This window comes from Bufo bufo, chromosome 3 (assembly GCF_905171765.1).
Source record: "Bufo bufo chromosome 3, aBufBuf1.1, whole genome shotgun sequence".
Lineage (NCBI taxonomy): Eukaryota > Metazoa > Chordata > Amphibia > Anura > Bufonidae > Bufo > Bufo bufo.
The window spans coordinates 106082292-106109454 of record NC_053391.1 but is presented as its reverse complement, the minus strand read 5'-3'; the positions used below and the strand labels follow the sequence as shown (position 1 = coordinate 106109454).

Here is a 27163-nt window from a genome sequence, read left to right as displayed (position 1 = left end):
GAGTTTGACAGACATCTTAGTTTCCTACTTTTCCATCATCCTCCCACCTTCTGAACACCCCATCCTGCCGGAGGGGTAACGCTTCACTCCGCTGCCACTGCCTCTCTCTTGCATACTAGAGGGAGCCCATTCATACTAGTGAGTGCTTCTGGATGCTGAACCGGCTGCACAGGCGATATGTCCGCCCCTGAGACAGAAATTAGATAGATAGATAAATAGATATGAGATATAAAAAAAACCACAAGCGGCACAGAAGGAGAAATGTGAATGATGCTGTGCCAGCTGCTGTGGAAGTGATCCAGCATCCAAGTAAATAGAAAAGAAAATTCCACGCTGCTGCCAAATGTTGTTCAGTGCAACGTTTCAGCCCTCTTACCAGGACTTTTCTCACACAGTATTTTCATGATGCTTGTGAAAAGTCCTGGTAAGAGGACTGAAACGTCGCACTGAACAACATTTGGCAGCAGCGTGGAATTTTCTTTTCGAGATAGATAGATATGAGATAGATATATATGAGAAATACAGATGATAAAGATATATCAGAAGACCTTTGACCTATGGTGTGTCCTTTTGGCCTCCATCAGGCAGGGATATGGCGGTATACATTTGGTTTCAGGCTGGATAGCATAGTGTTGTACTGTAAATTGTGCTGTTATACATAGAGACATCCCCTAAAAAAATTGTATAGTGTGTGGTGTACGCATACATCTTAACACGGGAGTCTGTTGGTGAATATACAGTAGCGTATGACGGAGGCATATTGTCACGGTGAGGACACCGTACAATGTCAGGGATAAAATGGGAAGACATCGCTAAAAGACCTTGATGTACAGCGAGGTGGCCCTAAATGACTGGGCAGATGGAATTGCCCAGGAATGGAGCATAGCTTCCAGCCCACAGCAAGGCTAGAGCACCACTCACCTCCATGCTACAAGCCTAGGCTAAATAGCACCAAGAGACCAACTACTTCTGACGCACAGCTATAACGTATACTGTAAGTGAAATGTGAATACACCCCGCTATGGTTCATCATTTGCTGTCCATAAAACTGTTAGCAGTCTTATGAATTTTGCTAATTGGTTAGGAAAAAGATTAGCGATTCTGCCATACATGCACATTAACTGCTGTGCCGCCCCTTGTCATGGCATGCGGTGTAAGGACTCCTCTACGGTATCTTATGAATAATGGCGGTGGCACAATATCCACAACTATGCATAAGCAAAGTTTTACAAGTCTGCAGCATGTGAAGTGACACGAGCTATGCCAGGGCTATCTTATCTGTCGCATTTGTTAGGCTTGTCGAAATATTTGAAGGGACAAATACAGCCAGTCATAGAGGAAGAGGCACTACTCCTCCCTTTGTTGAGCGTTTCCCCTCCTCACCCCATCATTCTGCCTTTCAGCTGTTGGGTGTTGAGTTATTTTGCCTGAATGTTGATCGCAGCAGCTGTTACTGCAGCAGAACCTCCTGCAACACACACACTGGTGAGGGAGACTGGGAGCAGGCGGCTCAGCACTGGACAGAGGGAGTGCACACAGGCAAGAGGAGCCCTCAGGACATCACCAAAGGACATACAATCACTCCTGCACTAGGTGCCTTCTCATCATCCAGGCGCTGCGATCAAGGTAAGATAGATGTCATTTACTAAGTAGGCGATGCTGTGCCACCCTGTCATCAGGGCAGCGTAGATATGCCATAATGTGTTGCAGTGGGCTCCCAGGGTGGGTTGTAGTCCTGTCCCTATCCTCATCAATTCATCTTTTCTTCCTAAACTCTTTTTCTATAGGCAATTGATTCAGGGTTTTTTTTCCCCCTTGGTTTTCCTGCCTCGCTGGTCACAGGAGCTGACAGGGAACGCTCATTGCTATATTTGGAAAGTGACCTCTCCTCTGCAGCGAGGAGTCAGGCTCCTTCTTTAGCTGCTGCAACATTCTTCCCTACAAAATCTCATTTTATTTCATTAAAGGCACACATACCTGAAGCCCCATGTTGCCTATTTCCCTCATAGGAGTAGATATCCCTTCCAGTCTGTAAAGTTTGTACCCCAGCCCTGTACTTTCCTATCACTAACAAGTCAAGAAACAAGTGATTGCCCACAAGGGCTTAGAACTCTACATGCTGTATGTAGGGTGACTGTCACCCTTTGAAAGCAGCCATCTTGTCCTATCAATGACACAGGCACTCCGGTGCGGGGGGTGGGTTGGAAATAGAAGTCATTTCATTTCCTGACGTGCACGATGCTGACAGGGCTTTGATTTGGTTTGCGCAGGTCGTCTGTATGTAGGATATTCATCCTCGGCGTGGTAATCAGGTTGAGTGTGCAGCTTCTAGAAATGATAGACTGCCATAAACGGAGGGTAGTAAACCTCTTCACGTGAAGGATGCTGCTGCTTTGGGAAAGCTTGATTTTTTCCAAGAGCCGCACACGTCCATGGATCTTTAAAGGGGGGGGTAACGATTACCCTTATGGGCATATGTGCCCACAATGAGGTGCTCATGCTGCTTGGTGCCGGCATTAAGGCCACCAGGAGGTTATTAGGCAGCGTCTGCAATTTTTCTGTCACATTTTGTTGCGTTCAGTGCCAATGTATGATATCACAGGCAAAAAATAGAGGAGCAACAAGGGGCATTATGCTAACCCAGGATATAAGTCACATCTTGTACATCAGAACATTAATCATAGGTGCAACTATAGCCATGGTGGACATCAAAACTGCTGTGGGGCCCAGAGGTTAAGGGGCCCCACTCAGGGTCAAGGATATTGTACCTTTTGTTAGGGGATAAGAAGTTTGTGGCTTATACTATGTGGGTTCTTGGGTATATGGGGCGTTCATTGCTACCTATGCTGCTGTTTGTTTCCTGTCATTAGGTGGTAGGGGGCCATCACATTTTTCTAGAGAATCTAAACATTTTTGTATACATATATTTGACTTATGTTTTAGAAATAGTAAATATACTACATGTATATAACATAAAATATATAATGTATTTTGTATACTTCTCATTGTTATACATTGTATGTATACCGTTATGGCCCAAACATGATGTGAACAGAGCCATGACCCTTTTCCATACCAACCCTGCTCACTTTCTCAACACATTTTATTAATTATTCGCCTTTTAAGAGGTTTTTGCAGCACATACATTGATGGCCTACTGATACGTTATCTTTGATAATGTCTGGTCCTTTCACTGGGACTTTCAACAAACCTCTAGAAAGTAGGAGCAAAAGCCAAAGTGGTTGATGCACTCTACAAGCCGTCACACTCCTGACCAAATGCTGTTTAGGAATTGCTGTACAGGAATTGCAGTACAGCGCCAAACACTTGGGACAGTTTTGCAGTTCATAGCACAGCCCCTGATTTGGAGTTGCATTGGAAAGAAGCTAGGCGGGCCACGACCCCTTCAGTCTTGAGATTGATTGAGCTCCTGCCACTGGACACTTGCTGGCCAGACATTGATAACATATCTAGTAAATATTCCTTCAATGCTATTGATGTTAAAGCCCCTATAAGGTATATTCCCACATGGCATAAATGCTGCGAATATGCCATTGCAAGATACGTGTAACGAATCCGCTGCACTGTAATCTACACAACTGCAGTATGGATTTTATGTTGCAGATACCTGCTGCGGATTTTACCTTTTGTAATGCGGAGTGTGAAATCTGCTGTAAATTTGCAGCATTTCCACGACAAAATCCACAGTATGTACTCTACACTTGACAAAGGCATTCATGTTCTTTAAAACAAACCCTAAAGGGTGTATTAGACACCCTGATCACACAGCCGATTTTCGGGAGGGAAGTGTTCTTTCCCAGTAATCGCCTGCTCGCTTGCTATGACCGCTCCTGTTACATCCAGCGATATCCTCAGCAACGTGAGGAGGAACGATCACTATGCCGTCGCTTGTCCCCATGCTGTACCGCGGTTTGCCAGTGGCAGATCGTAATTAGACAGCACGATCTGGCACCAGCAAATCCTGATCTTTCAGCATGCTGAAAGATCTGGATTGACCGATGCTCAAGCTCGTTCATTGGGCAATCAGTGGCAGTATTAGACTGCCAGATGATCGGTAACGAGTGTTGCTACGAATGGTCATTAGCGATCATTGGGCAGAAAATGCCCATCTTATAAACCCTTAAAGGTACATTTACTGAAGAAAATAAACTGTCAGTTGAAATGCAAAATGCAAAAGTAAATTCCCCATTAAAAGTGCCCTGTCTGACCCAGGAAGAAGTACAACAGCGACTTAAACAGATTAAAATAGAGAAATTGCCAGGACCAGATGGCATACACCCCTGTCTCTTCAGAGAATTAAGTAATGTCATAGCCAGACCCTTATTTCTGATATTTACAAACACTATACATGATTGGCGCATAGAAAATGTGGTGCCAATATTCAAAAAGGGTGCAAAAACAGAACCTGGAAACTATAGGCCGGTAAGTTTAACATCTGTTGTGGGTAAACTGTTTGAAGGTTTTCTGAGAGATGCTATCTTGGAGGATCTCAATGAAAACAAGCAAATAACACCATATCAGCATGGCTTCATGAGGGATCGGTCATGTCAAACTAATTTAATCAGTTTCTATGAGGAGGTAAGTTCTAGACTTGACAGCGGCGAATCAATGGATGTCGTATATCTGGACTTCTCCAAAGCATTTGACACTGTACCACATAAAAGGTTAGTATATAAAATGAGAATGCTTGGACTGGGAGAAAACGTCTGTATGTGGGTAAGTAACTGGCTCAATGATAGAAAACAGAGGGTGGTTATTAACGGTACACACTCAGATTGGGTCACTGTCACTAGTGGAGTACCTCAGGGGTCAGTATTGGGCCCAATTCTCTTCAATATATTTATTAATGACCTTGTAGAAGGCTTGCACAGTAAAATATACATTTTTGCAGATGACACTGAACTGTGTAAAGTAAAATACACTGAAGAGGATAGTATACTACTACAGAGGGATCTGGATAGATTAGAGGCTTGGTCAGAGAAGTGGTGGCAGATGAGGTTTAATACTGACAAATGTAAAGTTATGCACATGGGAAGGAATAATGCAAGTCACCCGTACATACTAAATGGTAAAACACTGGGTAACACTGACATGGAAAAGGACCTAGGAATTTTAATAAACAGCAAACTAAGCAGTAAAAACCAGTGTCAGGCAGCTGCTGCCAAGGCCAATAAGCTAATGGGTTGCATCAAAAGGGGAATAGATGCCCGTGATGAGAACATAGTCCTACCACTTTACAAATCACTAGTCAGACCACACATGGAGTACTGTGTACAGTTCTGGGCTCCTGTGAACAAGGCAGACATAGCAGAGCTGGAGAGGGTCTAGAGGATGGCAACTAAAGTAATAACTGGAATGGGGCAACTACAGTATCCTGAAAGATTATCAACATTAGGGTTATTCACTTTAGAAAAAAGACGACTGAAGGGAGATCTAATAACTATGTATAAATATATCAGGGGTCAGTACAGAGATCTCTCCCATCATCTATTTATCCCCACGACTGTGACGAGGGGACATCCTCTGCGTCTGGAGGAAAGAAGAAAGTTTGTACACAAACATAGAAGAGGATTCTTTACGGTAAGAGCAGTGAGACTATGGAACTCTCTGCCTGTAATATTACAGGTTATAGCTACTAGAGAGGGGTTGTTGATCCAGGGAGTTATTCTGATTGCCTGATTGGAGTCGGGAAGGAATTCCCCCCCCCTTAAAGGGAACCTGTCATCTGGATTTTGTCTATAGAGCTGAGGACATGGGTTGCTAGATGGCCGCTAGCACATCCGCAATACCCAGTCCCCATAGCTCTGTGTGCTTTTATTGTGGAAAAAAAAACGATTTGATACATATGCAAATTAACTTGAGATGAGTCAGAGCTTGAAAATATGACTCTTCTCTGGTCACACAAGTAAGATATGACTCTTTTATGTTAATTTGCATAAAAGGCGGGAAGTACAAAAATGCATAATACTTATTGAATTTGTCTGCAAATTAAATTAAAAATGTAATTTATATGTTTAGGGTAACACAATGAACATTTAGAAACGCTCAGTGAGGGTAGCATAGTAGAGGTGACAGGTTACCTTTAAGTGGGGAAAATTGGCTTTACCTCACAGTTTTTTTTTTACTTCCTCTGGATCAACTTGCAGGATAACAGGCTGAACTGGTTGGACAAATGTCTTTTTTCGGCCTTTTATACTATGTTACCATGTTACACCACTGTATCCGTTTTGCAGTCCACAAACTGCGGATACCGGCCATGTGCATACACGTTTATTGCAGCCCCAATGCCCAAAATGCCTATTCTTGTCCACAAAACAGACATGTTCTTTAATTTTGGCACAGATGTGGACAGCACACATATGACGGGTGCTGCCCACATGTTTTGCAGCCCCATACAAATGAACAAGCTTGTGTGTGATCCCCCAAAAAATGCGGATCGGACACAGACCGAAAATACGTTCATGTGAATGTAGCCTTAGTCCCATAGAATTGACATGTTATGATTTATTAACTCAATTTCAAACTCTTAAGGCGAAGAGAGATGTTTAGCCATAGACTTTAGGCCATGATGTAACACATACAACCTGTGCTGGATGGACAGTGCATCATTCAGTAAAGTGTCACACTACTTCCAGGTGTCATCAGATGACATAATATTATGGTCTGGATTTACTAAGTGATCCATGGACAGGGCAGAGCACAGTATAAAGCACTTTACATGTAACTTTAGATCTAGTAAATGGCCCATGGGAGCATGTGTCTCATCACGTTGCCAAATGTGGCGTGCCCTTTCATCTGACAAGCACATGCAGATACTGAGTAAAGCATATTTACAAAACGCCTTTCCTCTGGTATCCCCTTTTTTCATATTTGTATTGAATGGGGAGAAATGAAGCCTGTTTTAGGGTGAGAATTTGATTTCAAACTGCTTGTCACGGCCTCGGTGTTGTGCACTGTGACACGTTTGCCGAACATGCCGGTTGCCAGGGTCAAAGCGTTGATATTGGCTTGTATGTGATTTTCTCCCCTTCTCCTGGTTCCTCCTCTGTCTGGTGCTGGAGGGGTTAACCACCTTGCTGGGTGTGGCCACTAGGTGCTTCCTATACCTGTGGCTTAAGACCAGGAGTCAGAGGTACTCCAGCCTTGATATGTGCTAGAGTTATGCTCCTTCCAGTGTGAGGGCCACCTAGTGGGAGATCGATGTCTCCAGTGATGTCTTCCTCATGTCTCCTCCATTTTCCCTAACTTACCTATTGTTATGTTTGGTGTGGGTATATGTTCTGGGGTCGTTGTACATCTTGTTGTTCCGTGTCTGGTCAGTGTTTGTTGTATTCTGTCCGGCATGGATGCTAGATGTTCCCCTGTGGCCTCCGGAAAGGGGTCTCTTGGTTTCCCGGAGGGGTGAACCAAATGTCAAGTTTGTGAGCTGTTGCTGGAGAGCTGGTTCCTTGATGTGTCAGTACGTACTGAGTCCGCTATGTTGTTCAGATTGCAGTACGTTGTATTCTGTCCGGCATGGATGCTAGATGTTCCCCTGTAGCCTCCAGAAAGGGGTCTCATGGTTTCCCGGAGGGGTGAACCAAATGTCAAGTTTGTGAGCTGTTGCTGGAGAGCTGGTTCCTTGATGTGTCAGTACGTACTGAGTCCGCTATGTTGTTCGGATTGCGAACGTTTGCTTGGGTGTGTCTTTTGTTGTGCCGTCCAGCACCTGCGGCAGGTAAGTTACCGTGCATTCTGGATTTCTTGGTTCAGTGGTTTTCCCCGCCACTGGATACTTACCTGCTGTTCCACTTGGCGTTTCTCTGCAACTAGGCGGGTTGAGACTCCTGTTCATCCGTGTCTTGGAAAAACAGGTCGTCTATCCCCTGCTCCTAGGTGAGGGATTATCAGGCCGACTCAGGGTCCTAGGTATCCTGGGTATGAGCCGTCCTACCATCCAGGTCCACTTATACGGTGAGGAGTTAGGGCAAGGATTAGGGACGCTTTAGGAGGTGACCTGATCCCGGCATCCTGGCCTAGCTGCTTCCCCGTGTACCCATTATCGTACGGTGGGGAGTTTCCCCCACTCCCCATGTGACACTGCTGTTGTATCAACTGCGGAGCTACAATGGTCAACTATGGTCAATTAATTGGAGTATGATGGGCTGGCAGCGTGATTAATCCAACTGCCTTGCCTTTCTTCCCAATTATGGCTTAAAGGCGTTTTCCGTGTTTAGAGCTGAACCCAGACATATCCCCTTCTTCTCCTACTCAGCCACTCTGATATGAACATCGGAGCATTTCACGCTGAATCCAGCATTTCTGGATCTAGTGAATGGCCCATGGGAGCTTTTTCTGAAGATCCGGTGACGTACCTGACTTTCCATGGGTAAGCTAGGCGGAGGCTTCCGCCTAGCAGTGAGCCTGGCGATGGCTTGGGCTGCTCTAAAGCCTGCCCATCAGTGTCGGTGATGTCACTGGGGACACTGCCTAGCAATGTAGAGATGTGAAAATTTAAACAAAAATGCTCCGATGCTCATTAAATATATGGTCTTAGCCTTTTTAAAAGATTTTCTTGGTTTTACTAAGGTATTTCTATTGGGTGATGGAAACAGACACATGGTATTGTTAAGTGTTTTGTATAAATGTCAAACTGAAATCCTTTTAACCCCTTCAAGACCCTGCCATATTTCACCTTAGGGACTTGTGTCACTTTATGTTGTGATAACTTTAAAATGCTTTTACTTATCCAGGCCATTCTAAGATTGCTTTCTCATCACAAAAAAAAATTCCAAATTTACCAAAAATTTTGAAAAATTAGCAAATTTCCAAATTTCAATTTCTCTACTTTTATAATAGATAGTAATACCTCCAAGAATAGTTATTACTTTATATTCCCCATATGCTTACTTCATGTTTGGATTATTTTGTGAATGCCATTTTTTTTTGGGGGGACATTAGAAGGCTTAGAAGTTTAGAAGCAAATCTTGAAATGTTTCAGAAAATTTCCAAAACCCACTTTATAAGGACCAGTTCAGGTCTGAAGTCACTTTGTGAATCTTACATAATATAAACCACCCAAAAATGACCCCATTTTACAAACTACTCCCCTCAAGGTATTCAAAGCTGTATTTACTAACTTTGTTAACCCTTTAGGTGTTCCACAAGAATTAATGGAAAATGGAGATGACATTTCAGAATTTCACTTTTTTGGCAGATTTTCCATTTTAATCAAAAATTTTCCACTAACAAAGCAAGGGTTAACAGCCAAACAAAACTCAATATTTATTGCCCTGATTCTGTAGTTTACAGAAACACCCCATATGTGGTTGTAAACTTCTGTACGGGCACACGGCATTGCATCGAAGGAAAGTAACGCCATATGTTTTTTGGAAAGCAGATTTCACTGGGATAATTTTAAGTTGCCATGTCACATTTGAAGACCCCCTGATGCACCCCTAGAGTAGAAACTCCAAAAAAGTGACCCCATTTTGGAAACTACTGGATAAGATGCCAGTTTTGTTGGTACAATTTTAGGGAACAGATTATTTTTAGTTGCTCTATATTACACTTTTTGTGAGGCAAGGTAACAAAAAATAGCTGTTTTGGCACCGTTTTTATTTTTTGTTATTTACAATGTTCATATGACAGGTTAGAGCAGGGTCTATCAACTCCGGTCCTCGGGACCCACCTACCGGTCAGGATTTGAGAATATCCCACAGAATGAATACCTGGGGTAAGTCCTGATGCATGGACACTGATTATATCACCTGCTCAATACTGAGGTAATCCTGAAAACATGACTGGTAGGTGGGTCCCGAGGACCGGAGTTGAGAAACCCTGGGTTAGAGCATGTGGTATTTTTATAGAGCAGGTTGTTACGGACGTGACAATATCAAATATGACAACTTTTTTTGGTTGTTTGTTTCATTTTTACATAACAAAGCATTTTTGAAAAAAATTTATAATTTTTTTGTGTCTCCACATTCTGAAAGCCGTAGTTTTTTTATTTTTAGGGCGACTGACTTGTGTAGGTGCTCATTTTTTTCGGTATGAGATTGGCACTATTTTAGGGTGCATATGAATTTTTGATCGCTTGCTATTTCACTTTTTGTGGTGTAAGGTGACAAAAAATTGCTTTTTTGACACCGTTTATATTTTTAATTTTTTTTACGGTGTTCACCTGAGGAATTAGTTCATGTCATATTTTTATAGAGCAGGTTTTTACAGACGTGGTGATACCTAATATGTCTACTTTTTTTTTATTTATGTACGGTAAGTTTTACACAATAATATCATTTTTGAAACAAAAAAAAAATCATATTTTAGTGTCTCCATATTCTGAGAGCCATAGTTTTTTTCAGTTTTGGGGCAATTGTCTTGGGTAGGGTATCATTTTTGTGGGATGAGATGATGGTTTGATTGGCACTATTTTGGGGTGAATATGACTATTTAATCGTTTGCTATTACACTTTTTAAGATACCGTTTTTATTTTTTATTTTTTACGGTGTACACCTGAGGGGTTAGGTCATGTGGTATTATTATAGAGCATGTTGTTACAGATGCGGCAAGTTTTTTTTACTTTATTTTGGGAAAAGGACGCTTTATTATTTTTTTTACTTGAAACTTTACATTTTTTTGTAAAACTTTATTTTTTAACTTTTTATTTTTTTCCCTTTATTTTTTGTCCCACTCTGGGATTTTAACTTTTGGGGGTCTCATCCCCTTTACAATGCTTTACAATACTTCTGTATTGTAAAGCATTGGCTGTAAGTGTATTACCAGTGAACTGTAATACACTTACAGCCTGCTTGCCTGTGAGATCCAGGGGGCAGCCTGCTTTGATCTGGCAGAATATTGGAAAGGGCAATGGAAACACCACCTCAGGCTCTGAGATAGTTACATAGGTTCCAAAAAAAGACACAAGTCCATCAAGTTCAGGCGTTTTCAGATCAGTTATACGTCATTAACTATTCCATTAATTAAAACCCTCAATGACGTTTGCTGATAGATAAGCATCTAGCCCTTTATTAAATGCTGACATAGTATCTGCCATTACTAACCTCTTGGGGAATTCCATAGTAAAAAAAACTTTTAGGCCTCTTTCACACAGGCGTCATGGATTTGGGCCGGATAAGATGCTGATGCGTCGCGCGAAAATGCGCGATTTTTCCGCACGAGTGCAAAACATTTTAATGTGTTTTGCACGCGCGTGAGAAAAATCGGCATGTTTGGTACCCAAACCCGAACTTTTTCACAGAAGTTCGGGTTTGGGTTAGGTGTAGATTTTATTTTCCCTTATAACATGGTTATAAGGGTAAATAATAGCATTCTTAATACAGAATTATGAAAATTCGGGCTGAAGGGGTTAAAAAGAAAAGAAAAAATAATTGAACTCACCGTAATCCACTTGTTCGCGCAGCCTGGCTTCTCTTCTTTCTTCTTCTTTGAGGAAATAACCTGTGGTGACGTCACTGCAATCATCACATGGTCCGTCACATGATCCATCACCATGGTGATGGATCATGTGATGGACCATGTGATGAGCGCAGTGACATCACACAGGTCCTTTTCCTCCTGCACAGCAAAGAAGAAGAAAGAAGGGAAACCGGGCTGCGCGAACAAGTGGATTAAGGTGAGTTAAATTATTATTATTTTTTTTTAACCCCTCCAGCCCTATTTTACTAAGCATTCTGTATTAAGAATGCTATTATTTTCCCTTGTTATAAGGGAAAATAATAATGATCGGGTCCCCATCCCGATCATCTCCTAGCAACCGTGCGTGAAAATCGTACCGCATCCGCACTTGCTTGCGGATGCTTGCGATTTCCCGCAGCCCCATTTACTTCTATGGGGCCTGCATTGCTTGAAAAACGCACAAAATAGAGCATGCTGCGATTTTCACGCAACGCACAAGTGATGCGTGAAAATCACTGCTTATGTGCACAGCCCCATAGAAATGAATGGGTCCGGATTCAGTGCGGGTGCAATGCGTTCACATCACGCATTTCACCCGCGCAGAAATCTCGACCGTGTGAAAGAGGCCTTATTAGGCTTATTTTACACAAGTAATATGGAATGAGTCAAGATATTTTTTGGGAAAAACTGATGGTTTTCCAGGCAAGTGCAATCAGTTTGGTCTGTGATTAGTTTTGTCTCTAATTGCTTTCAGTGTTTCATTTATTTTTTTTTGGCAAGGATGCAATCAGTTTCACTCGCGTGAAGAAAAACGGAATAATAGCACTCCTCTAGCAACCATCAGCAAAAAACGCACTGCATCCGGATACCTTCCGTTTTCCCCGCAAGCCCCCCTTCATTTCTATGCGGACAGGGCTGCATGAACAACAGACAATATAGAACAGGGATCAGCAACCTTTGGCACTCCAGCTGTGTGAAACTACAACTCCCAGTATGCAAACATGCTCGGCTGCTCTAACAATTCCCATATAAGTGAATAGAGCATTCTGGGAGTTGTAGTTTCAGAACATCTGGAGTGCCAAAGGTTGCTGATCCCTGATATAGAACATGCTGCGATTTTTACTGAACGCAGAGATGATCAGTGATAAACGACGCTCATGTACACATCCCCATTGAAATGAATGAGTCAGTCCGGATGCCATTTGTTCGCAACACACCTGGACGGAAAACTCACTTGTGTGAAAGAGGTCTAAAATATAATTTCCTACACTGATGTTTAAAACGCCTCCACATGTAATGAATGTCCCCTGGTCCTTTGTGAAGTCCTTGTAACAAATAAATTGTGCCAGTACTTTGTACTGACAACGCATATATATTATTATGCATGTAAATGAGATCACCTCTATGGAGGGGAACAAGCCCAATGTTTCTAGCTGTCAACTATTTTAGCTACAGTCACCCCTCACATTTTTGTAAATATTTTATTATATATTTTCATGGGACAACACTGAAGATATGACACTTTGATATAATGGCCACCATTATTTTCCAGCACTTCCTCTCTTGGGCATGGAGTTCACTAGAGTTTCACAGGTTGCCACTGGAATCCTCTTCCACTCTTCCGTGACATCACGGAGCTGGTGGATGTTAGAGACCTTGCACTCCTCCACCTTCAGCTTGAGGATGCCCCACAAATGCTCAATAGGGTTTTGGTCTGGAGACATGCTTGGCCAGTCCAGCACCTTTAGGGTCCATTCACACATCCGTGAATATCCGGAACGGGTGCGGACCCATTCATTCTCAATGGGGCAGGAATGGATGTGGAGAGCACACTATGTACTCTCCACATCCACATTTCCGGAGCGCGGCCCCAATCTTCCGGTCTGCACCTCCGGAAAAAAATAGAACAGTTCTATAGGGGTGCCGGCCGGGTGTATTGCGGATCCGCAATACACCACGGACTTGTGAATGGACCCTTACCCTCAGTTTCTTTAGCAAGGCAGTGGTCATCTTGGAGGTGTGTTTGGGGTTGTTACCATGTTGGATTACTGCCCTGCGTCCCACTCTCCGAAGGGAGGGGATCATGTCCTGCTTCAGTATGTCACAGTACATGTTGGCATTCATGCTTCCCTCAATGAACTGTAGCTCCCCACAGCCAGCAGCACTCATGCAGCCCCAAACCATGACACTCCCTCCACCATGCTTGACTGTAGGCAAGACACACTTGTCTTTGTACTCCTCACCTGTTACCGCCACACATGTTGGACACCATCTGAACCAAATAAGTTTATCTTGGTCTCATCAAACCACAGGACATGGTTCCAGTAATCCATGTCCTTAGTCTGGTTGTCTTCAGTTTGCAGACTTTATTTCTTTCTGTGACGACAGCCATGCAGACGAATTTGATGCAGTGTGCGGCATATGGTCTGAGCACTGACCAGCTGACCTCCATCGCTTTAACCTTTGCGGCAATGCTGGCAGCACTCATTCGTCTATATTGAAAAGACAAGCAGAGCACGTGCACTCAACTTCTTTGGTCGACCATGGCGAGGCCTGTTCTGAGTGGAACCTGTCTTGTTAAACCGCTGTATGGTCATCATGCTGCAGCTCAGTTTCAGGGTGCTGGCAATCTTCTTGTAGCCTAGGCCATCTTTATATAGAGCAACAATTCTCTTTTTCAGATCCTCAGGGAGTTCTGTGCCATGAGGATCCATGTTGAACTTCCAGTGACCAGTATGAGAGAGTGTGAGAGCGATAACGCCAAATGTAACATACCTGCTCCCAATTCACACCTAAGACCTTGTAACACTAACGGGTCACATGACACCGGGGAGGCAAAATGGCTAATTGGGCACAATTTGGCCATTTTCACTTAGGGGTATACTCAATTTAGTTGCTAGCAGTTTAGACATTAGTGGCTGTGTGTTGAGTTATTTTGAGGATACACCAAATTTCCACTGTTATACAAGCCGTACACTGACTACTGTACATTGTATCAAAGTGTCATATCTTCAGTGTTGTCCTATGAAGAGATATAATAAAATATTTACAAAAATGTGAAGGATGTACTCCCTTTTGTGAGATACTGTATCCTTTTCATAATGTGGAGCTCAAAAGTGAATTCCATATTCAAGATGTGGCCAAAGGATTTAAAGAGGAGAAATATTACATTGGGACCACCGGTTGTTATCTCTTCTTTTATAGACTATATACATTATTTGCTTTGCAGGTGCTTCTTGACATAGAGCACAAATGTAAACAGCCTAATAGACTAATTTTCTTGGGTTTATAATTTATAGAATTGTTGATTGAAAAGGATATTAATTGTCATAAAACCAGTAGTAATAACATATATATGTTGAATCCATGCTTAAAATGGTCATAAGTATAGAAACTGCCAGGGCCGTGGAGTTGGAGTCGAAGTTAGTTCTCTCCTGTCTCTTAAGTAATAAACAGTGATTAGCAGGGTAACATAGTAACATAGGCCGAAAAAAGACATCTGTCCATCCAGTTCGGCCTGTTAACCTGCAAGTTGATCCAGAGGAAGGCAAAAAAAAAAACTCTGTGAGGTAGAAGCCAATTTTCCCCCCTTAAAAGGGGTATTCCCATCTTAGACAATGAGGGTATATTGAGAATGGAGCGGGGAGCGCTGTAGTTGGAGAACCCCAGATTTCCCGGGGTCCGTCCACCACCAAGCGCTAATCCCCGCCTCTCCCTGGATCAACAACCCCTCTCTAGTAGCTGTAGCCTGTAATATTATTACACTCCTGAAATATGTCAAGGCCCCTCTTGAACTCTTTTAGTGAACTCACCATCACCACCTCCTCAGGCAGAGAGTTCCATAGTCTCACTGCTCTTACCGTAAGGAATCCTCTTTTATGTTTGTGTACAAACCTTATTTCCCCCAAATGCTGGGGATGTCCCCTTGTCACAGTCCTGGGGATAAATAGATGATGGGAGAGATCTCTGTGCTGAATCCCGATATATTTATACATAGTTATTAGATCTCCCTTCAGTTGTCTTTTTTCTAAAGTGAATAACCCTAATGTTGATAATCTTTCAGGGTACTGTAGTCCCCCCATACCAGTTATTACTTTAGTTGCCCTCCTCTGAACTCTCTCCAGCTCTGCTATGTCTGCCTTGTTCACAGGAGCCCATAACTGTACACAGTTCTCCATGTGTGGTCTGACTAGTGATTTGTAAAGTGGTAGGACTATGTTCTCATTATGGGCATTTATGCCCCTTTTTGATGCAACCCATTATTTTATTGGCCTTGGCAGCAGCTGCCTGACACTGGTTTCTACAGCTTAGTTTGCTGTTCACTAAAATTCCTAGGTCCTTTTCCATGTCAGTATTACCCAGTGTTTTACTATTTAGTATGTACTGGTGACTTGCATTATTCCTTCCCATGTGCATAACCTTACATTTGTCAGTGTTAAACCTCATCTGCCACTTCTCTGCCCCAGCCTCCAATCTATCCAGATCCATCGGTAGCAGTATACTGTCCTCTTCTGTGTTACTTACTTTACACAGTTTAGTGTAATCTGCAAAAATTGATATTTTACTGTGCAAGCCTTTTAGAAGATCATTAATAAATATATTGAAGAGAATACCGCCCAATACTGACCCCTGAGGTACTCCACTAGTGACAGTGACCCAATCTGAGTGTGTACCATTAATAACCACCCTCTCTTTTCTATTACTGAGCCAGTTACTTACCCACATACAGACGTTTTCTCCCAGTCCAAGCATTCTCATTTTATATACTAACCTTTTATGTGGCACAGTATCAAATGCTTTGGAGAAATCCAAATATACGACATCCATCGATTCACCACCCACAAGTCTAGAACTTAGCTCCTCATAGAAACTGATTAAATTAGTTTGACATGACCGATCCCTCATGAAGCCATGCTGATATGGCGTTATTTGCTTATTTTCACTGAGGTACTCCAAGATAGCATCTCTTAGAAAACCTTCAAACAGTTTACCCACGACCAATGTTAAACTTACCGGCCTATAGTTTCTGGGCTCTGTTTTTGGACCCTTTTTGAATATTGGCACCACATTTGCTATGCGCCAATCCTGTGGAACTCTCCCTGTCAGTATAGAGTCGTTAAATATCAGAAATAAGGGTCTGGCTATGACATTACTTAATTCTCTTAGGATACGGGGGTGTATGCCACCTGGTCCTGGCAATTTGTCTATTTTCATCTTTTTAAGATGCCGTTGTACTTCTTCCTGGGTCAGACAGGGCACTTTTAATGGGGAATTTACTTTTACATTCTTCATTTCATCTGACAGTTTATTTTCCTCAGTGAATACAGCGGAGAAAAAAATATTTAATAGCTTTGCTTTCTCTTCATCGCTCTCTGGAACTCCCCCCCTTATTACTCTATAGAGCGCCAACACCTTCAGATTTATACTTTTTACCATTTGTATAATTGAAGAACATTTTAGGGTTAGTTTTGCTCTCATTGTCAATTAATCTCTCAGTCTCTAGTTTGGCTGCTTTTATTCATTTTTTACATATTCTATTTTTTTCCTTATAGTTTTTCAGTACTTCCTCGCTACCCTCCGTTTTAGTGATTTAAATGCTTTCTTTTTGTCATTTATTGCATTCTTTTCTTGTTCCTTAACCTTTTATTCCCATAAGGTATAAACCTCTCACAATTAGAATTCAGGATGCTTTTAAAAATATCCCATTTTGTGGCTGTATTTTTATTTTTGAGGACTTTGTCCCAGTTATTTAGGCCTATGGCCTCTCTTAGTTGGCTAAATTTAGCTTTTTTGAAGTTTGTTATTTTTGTTCCTCCCTGAAGAAACGCTCTTTTGAATGAAAATTGGAAGGTTATTACTTTATGGTCACTATTTCCCAGGTGTCCCCCAACCTGCACATCTGTTGTTCAGTCAGGTCTATTGGTGAATACTAAGTCCAGTATGGTTGTCCCTCTTGTCGGGTCCTGAATCAGTTGGGAAAGGTAATTGTCTTTGGTTATTGCCAAGAACCTGTTTTTTTTAATGAGATATACAGGTTTCAGTTTCCCAGTCTATATAATAACAACCTCATTATGATCTGCCGCCTCGTCTATCTCGTTTAGTAGCATATTTTCTGTAGACTCTGGTATATTAGGTGGTTTGTAATAAACTCCTATTAGTATTTTATTATTGTTTTTGCCTGCATGTATTTCTACCCACAGTGACTACACACTCATGTCCCTCACTTACATCTTCTCGGACTGTGGTCTTTAGACAGGACTTTACATAAAGACAAACCTTCCCCCCCCCCCCTCTCCGGTTTTGATGATCCTTTCTAAACAGACTGTAACCCTGTATATTAACTGCCCAGTCAGAGCTATCATCCAGCCATGTCTCAGTTATTCCCACTATGCAGTGGCGTATCCAAGCTATGGCAGCCATGGCTAGTGCCATAGGCGCCAAGCGGGGGGGGGGCGACCAGGGCCGATCCTACACGGGGTGCAGTGGGTGCCCGGGCCCCGCACCCCAGCGCTGCGGCCCTGATGACAAGTGGGTGCCCGGGCCTCCATTGCGGAAGCGCTCATCTCCATAGTCATCTGTATTGCCGTCCTCAGGACGGCAATACAGATGCCTGTCTGTGCTGCGGCAGAGGAGGGAGAGGTGTGTCCCCTCCTGTTCCTCTGATAGGCTGCCGGCTTAGTGCTGGCAGCCTATCAGAGGCCGGTGATGGCGCGATGACGTCATCGCGTCGCCTGAGCCGTATAGCGAGGGACACACAGACGGAAGAGGTGGCCTGCATCGCATCGCATTGCTGGAGGTAAGTATAAGTGTATTATTTTTTTTTATTTTTTTATATAGGTACAATACTGGGCTGGCACATGATAAGGGGGGCTACTGGGCTGGCACATAAGGGGGGCTACTGGGCTGGCACATAAGGGGGGACTACTGGGCTGGGCTGGCACAATGATAAGGGGGGCTACTGGGCTGGCACATGATAAGGGGGGACTACTGGGCTGGCACATGATAAGGGGGGGACTACTGGGCTGGCACATGATAAGGGGGGACTACTGGGCTGGCACATGATAAGGGGGGCTACTGGCACATGATATGGGGGGCTACTGGCACATGATATGGGGGCACTCTGGCTACTGGCACATGATATGGGGGCACTCTGGCTACTGACACATGATATGGGGGGGCTCTGGCTACTGACACATGATATGGGGGGGCTCTGGCTACTGGCACATGATGGTGGGGGGGGGGCTCTGGCTACTGGCACATGATATGGGGGGGCTCTGGCTACTGGCACATGATATGGGGGGCTACTGGCACATGATAAGGGGGGCTACTGGCACATGATAAGGGGGGCTACTGGCACATGATAAGGGGGCTACTGGCACATGATAAGGGGGGCTACTGGCACATGATAAGGAGGGCTACTGGCACATAGGGGGGCTACTGGCACATAAGGGGGGCTACTGGCACATGATATGGGGGGGGCTCTGGCTACTGGCATATGATATGGGGGGCTCTGGCTACTGGCACATGATGGTGGGGGGGCTCTTATTTCTGGCACATGATTGGGGGCACTCTGGCTACTGGCACATGATATGGGGGGCTCTGGCTACTGACACATGATATGGGGGGGCTCTGGCTACTGACATGATATGGGGGGGCTCTGGCTACTGGCACATGATGGTGGGGGGGCTCTTATTACTGGCACATGATTGGGGGCATCTATGGGGGCACATCTTACTGCAGATTATTGGGGGGCACTATAGGGGCATCTACTGAGGCTAAAAAAGAAGATATTTTATATGGGGGCTCTGTATAGGGGCATTTTATACTGGGACACATTATGGTGGGTACTATGGGGAAGGGGGGGGGGCACTATGGGGGTCATCTACGGGGGCACTGAGAAGGGGTATTTTATATTGGCACATTATGGGAACATTAGCTCAACTGGGGGCATTACAAATGTTTTGCATATTATAAGGAGAATTATTACTACTGGGGGGGCATTATGGTGGGCTTTATTACTCCCCCATGGTATGACCCCCTAGTAGCAGCACCAGCCTCTCCCTGCTCTGCTATCCCTCTGCCCTTTCTCCAAATCCTTATTATGAAATCTTTCTCATTAGGTTAAAGCACAACATCAGCTCCGCCGAGCCCCCGGCCAAAGTGTTGAAGTGGCGTCCGAGATCCCCAAGGGCCAAGTCAAGTAACTGTAAGTTTTTATGGGGGTTCTACAAAAGAGCTATCGTGTTTTTTTTTTTGTTAAGGTTATCTGAAAGATGGGTTTAAAATATTTTGACAGGGGCGCAGTTTCAGTGCTAGCCATAGGCGCCATTTTCACTAGATACGCCTCTGCCACTATGTCATAGTCCTCCTCACACATCACTAATTCCAGTTCACCAGTTTTATTAGTCAGGCTTCTGGCATTAGAATACATACAATTAGGAGGTTTATGTATATTTTTTACCCTATACCTTTCCTTCTGAACTGTTCTAGTCCCTCCTTCCATTCCTCCCCCACTTCCATTACCTTGCCCCCGGTCTCTATCTTCCCTATCTTCCCAGGGTGTTCTAGTGGTGATAGATAATCAGTTCTCACTTCTCCTGTGTTCTCTCCTGTCCTTTATACTGTAAACAGTGATAAGCAGGGTGTTCTAGCGGTGATAGAAAATCAGTCCTTTCCTCTCCTGTGTTCTCACCTGTCCCTTATACAATATACAGCAATAAGCATGGTGTTCTAGTGGTGATAGAAAATCAGTTCTCACCTCCAGTATGTTCTCTCCTGTCCCTTATACTATATACAGTGATAAACAGGGTTTTCTCATGGTGATAAATAATCAGTTCTCACTTCTCCTGTGTTATCTCCTGTCTATTATACTATATACAGTGATAAGCAGGGTTTTCTAGTGGGGATAGAAAATCTATTTTCATGTCTACTATGTTCTGTCCTGTTCCTTATACTTTAAATAGGGAAAAGCAGGGTGTTCTCATGGTGATAGACAATTAGTTCTCACCTCTACTATGTTCTCTCCTGTCCCTTATACTATATAAATTTATAAGCAGGGTGTTCTAGTGGGGATAGACAATCAGTTCTCAATTCTCCTGTGTTCTTTCCTGTCCCTTATACTAGCCATCTTCATGCTGCTCTAAAGCCCTTAGTTACAGTATCTAAAACTGTACTGCACATGCTCAGTAGTAAGTTCTTCCTCTAAAGACCAGGGTAGGAAGTTCACTACTGCCATGCCTGCAGTCATCTCAGAACTCCTACAGAGAACAGGAAGACAGCATTAAAGGGGTTGTCAAGGAATAGTAACTTTTCACAGGAGCCTGCAGCCTGCCTTCAGTGGTGATTTGTCTCTAGTGGATGTCTCACCGCTGAATCCAGTCATTGGCTGCAGCGGAGCAGATGATCATGACCTTTCCAGAGAGGAAGTTAACAAGCCATGGACCAGAAGATACACACAGGAGCCAGTGAGCAAGATCGAAACTGCAGATAGCGTGTGCCGGATGAAAAAAAAAAAAAAGGAAGGTGTGAGGTATGTGGCTGGTACCAATCTTGGGTGAATGCCTTAATGGAAGTGACCAGAGGAATAGTCACGTGATCGGGATCTGCTGGTCTGTTTGAATAAGGTTGTTAAGTATACGGAGCGCTCCTAATTGGAAGATTCTTGATATTGTTAGTCCCTAAAAAAAAGGGATCACTCTACTGCACCTGTGAAGAAAGGATTATTTAACAGACATCCCACAGATGTACTATCCACTTTATGGTTAACACAGCCACCTATTTTTCCCATATGTTTTCATCTAACTATTCCATTTTATTAGTATCCATTTTATCATCTACACGGACTCATGAGCTTGACCCATTAAGGCATTCACCCAAGATTGGTACCAGCCACATACCATTTTCCACTCTACGTCACTCCTCTATCTATAGGACTTTTAATCTTACATCAGATTTTTAACCGATTTTAGCTATATTTAACCACCTCCGGACCGCCTAACGCAGGATCGCGTTCCGGAGGTGGCAGCGCTGCGCACAGTCACGCATATACGCGTCATCTCGCGATGGCCGAAATTTCCTGTGAACGCGCGCACACAGGCGCGCGCGCTCACAGGAACGGATGGTAAGAGAGTTGATCTCCAGCCTGCCAGCGGCGATCGTTCGCTGGCAGGCTGGAGATGTGTTTTTTTTAACCCCTAACAGGTATATTAGACGCTGTTTTGATAACAGCGTCTAATATACCTGCTACCTGGTCCTCTGGTGGTCCCCTTTGTTTGGATCGACCACCAGAGGACACAGGTAGCTCAGTAAAGTAGCACCAAGCACCACTACACTACACTACACCCCCCCCCCCCTCCCTCATTAACCCCTTATTAGCCCCTGATCACCCCTGATCACCCCATATAGACTCCCTGATCACCCCCCTGTCATTGATTACCCCCCCTGTCATTGATCACCCCCCTGTAAAGCTCCATTCAGATGTCCGCATGATTTTTACGGATCCACTGATAGATGGATCGGATCCGCAAAACGCATCCGGACGTCTGAATGAAGCCTTACAGGGGCGTGATCAATGACTGTGGTGATCACCCCATATAGACTCCCTGATCACCCCCCTGTCATTGATTACCCCCCTGTAAAGCTCCATTCAGACGTCCGCATGATTTTTACGGATCCACTGATAGATGGATCGGATCCGCAAAACGCATCCGGACGTCTGAATGAAGCCTTACAGGGGCATGATCAATGACTGTGGTGATCACCCCATATAGACTCCCTGATCACCCCCCTGTAAAGCTCCATGCAGATGTCCGCATGATTTTTACGGATGCACTGATAGATGGATCCGATCCGCAAAACGCATCCGGACGTCTGAATGAAGCCTTACAGGGGCATGATCAATGACTGTGGTGATCACCCCATATAGACTCCCTGATCACCCCCCTGTAAAGCTCCATTCAGATGTCCGCATGATTTTTACGGATGCACTGATAGATGGATCCGATCCGCAAAACGCATCCGGACGTCTGAATGAAGCCTTACAGGGGCATGATCAATGACTGTGGTGATCACCCCCCTGTCATTGATTACCCCCCTGTAAAGCTCCATTCAGATGTCCGCATGATTTTTACGGATGCACTGATAGATGGATCCGATCCGCAAAACGCATCCGGGCGTCTGAATAAAGCCTTACAGGGGCATGATCAATGACTGTGGTGATCACCCCCCTGTCATTGATTACCCCCCCTGTAAAGCTCCATTCAGATGTCCGCATGATTTTTACGGATGCACTGATAGATGGATCCGATCCGCAAAACGCATCCGGACGTCTGAATGAAGCCTTACAGGGGCATGATCAATGACTGTGGTGATCACCCCCCTGTCATTGATTACCCCCCTGTAAAGCTCCATTCAGATGTCCGCATGATTTTTACGGATGCACTGATAGATGGATCCGATCCGCAAAACGCATCCGGACGTCTGAATGAAGCCTTACAGGGGCATGATCAATGTCTGTGGTGATCACCCCCCTGTCATTGATCAACCCCCTGTAAAGCTCCATTCAGACGTCCGCATGATTTTTACGGATGCACTGATAGATGGATCGGATCTGCAAAACGCATCCGGACGTCTGAATGAAGCCTTACAGGGGCGTGATCAATGACTGTGGTGATCACCCCATATAGACTCCCTGATCACCCCCCTGTCATTGATTACCCCCCTGTAAAGCTCCATTCAGATGTCTGCATGATTTTTACGGATGCACTGATAGATGGATCGGATCCGCAAAACGCATCCGGACGTCTGAATGAAGCCTTACAGGGGCGTGATCAATGACTGTGGTGATCACCCCATATAGACTCCCTGATCACCCCCCTGTCATTGATTACCCCCCTGTCATTGATTACCCCCCTGTAAAGCTCCATTCAGACGTCCGCATGATTTTTACGGATCCACTGATAGATGGATCGGATCCGCAAAACGCATATCTCCGTACTCAGGAGAAGGTGGGGAATGTGTTTTGGGGTGTCATTTTACATATACCCATGCTGGGTGAGAGAAATATCTTGGCAAAAGACAACTTTTCCCATTTTTTTATACAAAGTTGGCATTTGACCAAGATATTTATCTCACCCAGCATGGGTATATGTAAAATGACACCCCAAAACACATTCCCCACCTTCTCCTGAGTACGGAGATACCAGATGTGTGACACTTTTTTGCAGCCTAGGTGGGCAAAGGGGCCCATATTCCAAAGAGCACCTTTCGGATTTCACAGGTCATTTTTTACAGAATTTGATTTCAAACTCCTTACCACACATTTGGGCCCCTAGAATGCCAGGGCAGTATAACTACCCCACAAGTGACCCCATTTTGGAAAGAAGAGACCCCAAGGTATTCGCTGATGGGCATAGTGAGTTCATGGAAGTTTTTATTTTTTGTCACAAGTTAGTGGAATATGAGACTTTGTATGAAAAAAAAATCAAAAAAAAAATCATCATTTTCCACTAACTTGTGACAAAAAATAAAAAATTCTAGGAACTTGCCATGCCCCTCACGGAATACCTTGGGGTGTCTTCTTTCCAAAATGGGGTCACTTGTGGGGTAGTTATACTGCCCTGGCATTCTAGGGGCCCAAATGTGTGGTAAGGAGTTTGAAATCAAATTCTGTAAAAAATGACCTGTGAAATCCGAAAGGTGCTCTTTGGAATATGGGCCCCTTTGCCCACCTAGGCTGCAAAAAAGTGTCACACATCTGGTATTGCCGTACTCAGGAGAAGGTGGGGAATGTGTTTTGGGGTGTCATTTTACATATACCCATGCTGGGTGAGAGAAATATCTTGGCAAAAGACAACTTTTCCCATTTTTTTATACAAAGTTGGCATTTGACCAAGATATTTATCTCACCCAGCATGGGTATATGTAAAATGACACCCCAAAACACATTCCCCACCTTCTCCTGAGTACGGAGATACCAGATGTGTGACACTTTTTTGCAGCCTAGGTGGGCAAAGGGGCCCATATTCCAAAGAGCACCTTTCGGATTTCACTGGTCATTTTTTACTGAATTTGATTTCAAACTCCTTACCACACATTTGGGCCCCTAGAATGCCAGGGCAGTATAACTACCCCACAAGTGACCCCATTTTGGAAAGAAGAGACCCCAAGGTATTCGCTGATGGGCATAGTGAGTTCATGGAAGTTTTTATTTTTTGTCACAAGTTAGTGGAATATGAGACTTTGTAAGAAAAAAAAAATAATAAATCATCATTTTCCGCTAACTTGTGACAAAAAATAAAAAGTTCTATGAACTCACTATGCCCATCAGCGAATACCTTAGGGTGTGTACTTTCCGAAATGGGGTCATTTGTGGGGTGTTTGTACTGTCTGGGCATTGTAGAACCTCAGGAAACATGACAGGTGCTCAGAAAGTCAGAGCTGCTTCAAAAAGCGGAAATTCACATTTTTGTACCATAGTTTGTAAACGCTATAACTTTTACCCAAACCATTTTTTTTTTACCCAAACATTTTTTTTTTATCAAAGACATGTAGAACTATAAATTTAGAGCAAAATTTCTATATGGATCTCGTTTTTTTTGCAAAATTTTACAACTGAAAGTGAAAAATGTCATTTTTTTGCAAAAAAATCGTTAAATTTCGATTAATAACAAAAAAAGTAAAAATGTCAGCAGCAATGAAATACCACCAAATGAAAGCTCTATTAGTGAGAAGAAAAGGAGGTAAAATTCATTTGGGTGGTAAGTTGCATGACCGAGCAATAAACGGTGAAAGTAGTGTAGGTCAGAAGTGTAAAAAGTGGCCTGGTCTTTCAGGGTGTTTAAGCACTGGGGGCTGAGGTGGTTAAAATAAAATCATTTTATCTAATCCCAAATACGAGTGTGCCTGCTACCTTCTGCACTATATCCTATTTCCTTTGACCAGCAGATAAGCACCTCTACCATTCAATTGAACAGTTGAGCCGTCTTTTATATTTATTTTCACTAGACTTACACATGATTCTCCGCATTTCCAGTATATACAATATATAGGTTTTCTAACTTGTTATGAGGAAAAATTCATAGAATTTTTTTTACAATTGTTAAGTTATAACAGTGTTTTCCAGTTATTGAATGCATAGTGCACTGCATATTTACTTATAGGAATTTTAAAAATTGCTGAAGTTTTAGAAATAGTTTTCTAATAAATTTGTTGTATGTTCTATGTAGCCTGATTACTTACTTCCAGGAAATGTATTATTACTAAATTATTGGTGGGAGTCTGAGTGTGATAAAATACAGGAGTCGGAGTCATGTGATAAAATACAGGAGTCGGAGTCAGAACTTCGCACAGCCCTGCAAATTGCTACTATAATTAAAGTTTGACACCAGAATTGGGCAAATCACAACTTAATGGAGGAAACCTGAACTGGAATGATTTAGGCCCCTTTCACACGGGCGTTGCTGGAAAATGTGCGGGTGCGTTGCGGGAACACCCGCGATTTTTCTGCGCGAGTGCAAAACATTGCAATGCGTTTTGCACGCGCGTGAGAAAAATCGCGCATGTTTGGTACCCAAACCCGAACTTCTTCACAGAAGTTCGGTCTTGGGATCAATGTTCTGTAGATTGTATTATTTTCCCTAATAACATGGTTATAAGGGAAAATAATAGCATTCTGAATACAGAATGCAAAGTAAAATAGAAAAAAAATAAAAAAATGTTTAACTCACCTTAGTCCACTTGATAGCGCAGTCGGCATCTCCTTCTGTAGTCTTTCTTTAGGACCTGGGTAAAGGACCTTTGATGACGTCACTCCGGTCATCACATGATCCATCACCATGGTAAAAGATCATGTGACGTACCATGTGATGACCGGAGTGACGTCATCAAAGGTCCTGTAACTGTATTTAATGCTCACCATAGGTCCTTCAACAAAGGAGACACAAGGAGATGCCGGGCTACGCGAGCAAGTGGATTAAGGTGAGTTTAATTATTTTTTATTTTTTTTAACCCCTCCAGCGCTATTTTACTATGCATTCTGTATTCAGAATGCTATTATTTTCCCTTATAACCATGTTATAAGGGAAAATAATAATGATCGGGTCTCCATCCCGATCGTCTCCTAGCAACCGTGCGTGAAAATCGCACCGCATCCGCACTTGCTTGCGGATGCTTGCGATTTTCACGCAACCCCATTCACTTCTATGGGGCCTGCGTTGCGTGAAAAACGCAGAATATAGAGCATGCTGCGATTTTCACGCAACGCATAAGTGATGCGTGAAAATCACCGCTCATCTGAACAGCCCCATAGAAATGAATGGGTCGGTAGTAAGTGCGGGTGCAATGTGTTCAACTCACGCATCGCATCCGCGCGGAATACTCGCCCGTGTGAAAGGGGCCTTAAAGGGAACCTGTCACCTCCTGAATGCTTGTAAACCCGCCAGCAGTACCTCAGGGTACCCCGCAGTGTGATACTAACCATAATTTTCATCCTGCAGTCCGATGCTGCGTAAGGTCAGAAAACGATCTTTTATCCTCCGTCCGCGCTAATTTGCATGTCAGCTTGAAGTCAAGGGGGCAGCGGCCTCCTTGCTTCAAGTCAAGGTAACCACGCCGCTCTTGCCTTTGAGTGACAGCCCGCAATTCAGCTTCGCTTTCGGAAGTCTCGCGCATGTGCAGTGCCCTCTGTTTTACTGCTCGATCCCATGTCAGGGCTTCTGTTGGAAGTGGCAGCAGCTGAAACAGTGG

At 43.6% G+C, this 27163-nt stretch overlaps 1 protein-coding gene across 2 annotated transcripts in view; it reads left to right on the top strand.

Moving 5' to 3' along the window:
- The first annotated feature begins 1353 nt into the window (after positions 1-1353).
- CORO6 (coronin 6) overlaps positions 1354-27163 on the top strand; it is a 149595-nt gene continuing 123785 nt past the window's right edge. Inside the window, exon 1 of one of the 2 annotated variants that reach the window (XM_040423451.1) lies at positions 1354-1626. The gene's annotated coding sequence lies outside the window, so the exon portion shown is untranslated. The remainder of the gene's footprint in view (positions 1627-27163) is intronic. The other variant, XM_040423449.1, reaches the window with a different exon arrangement.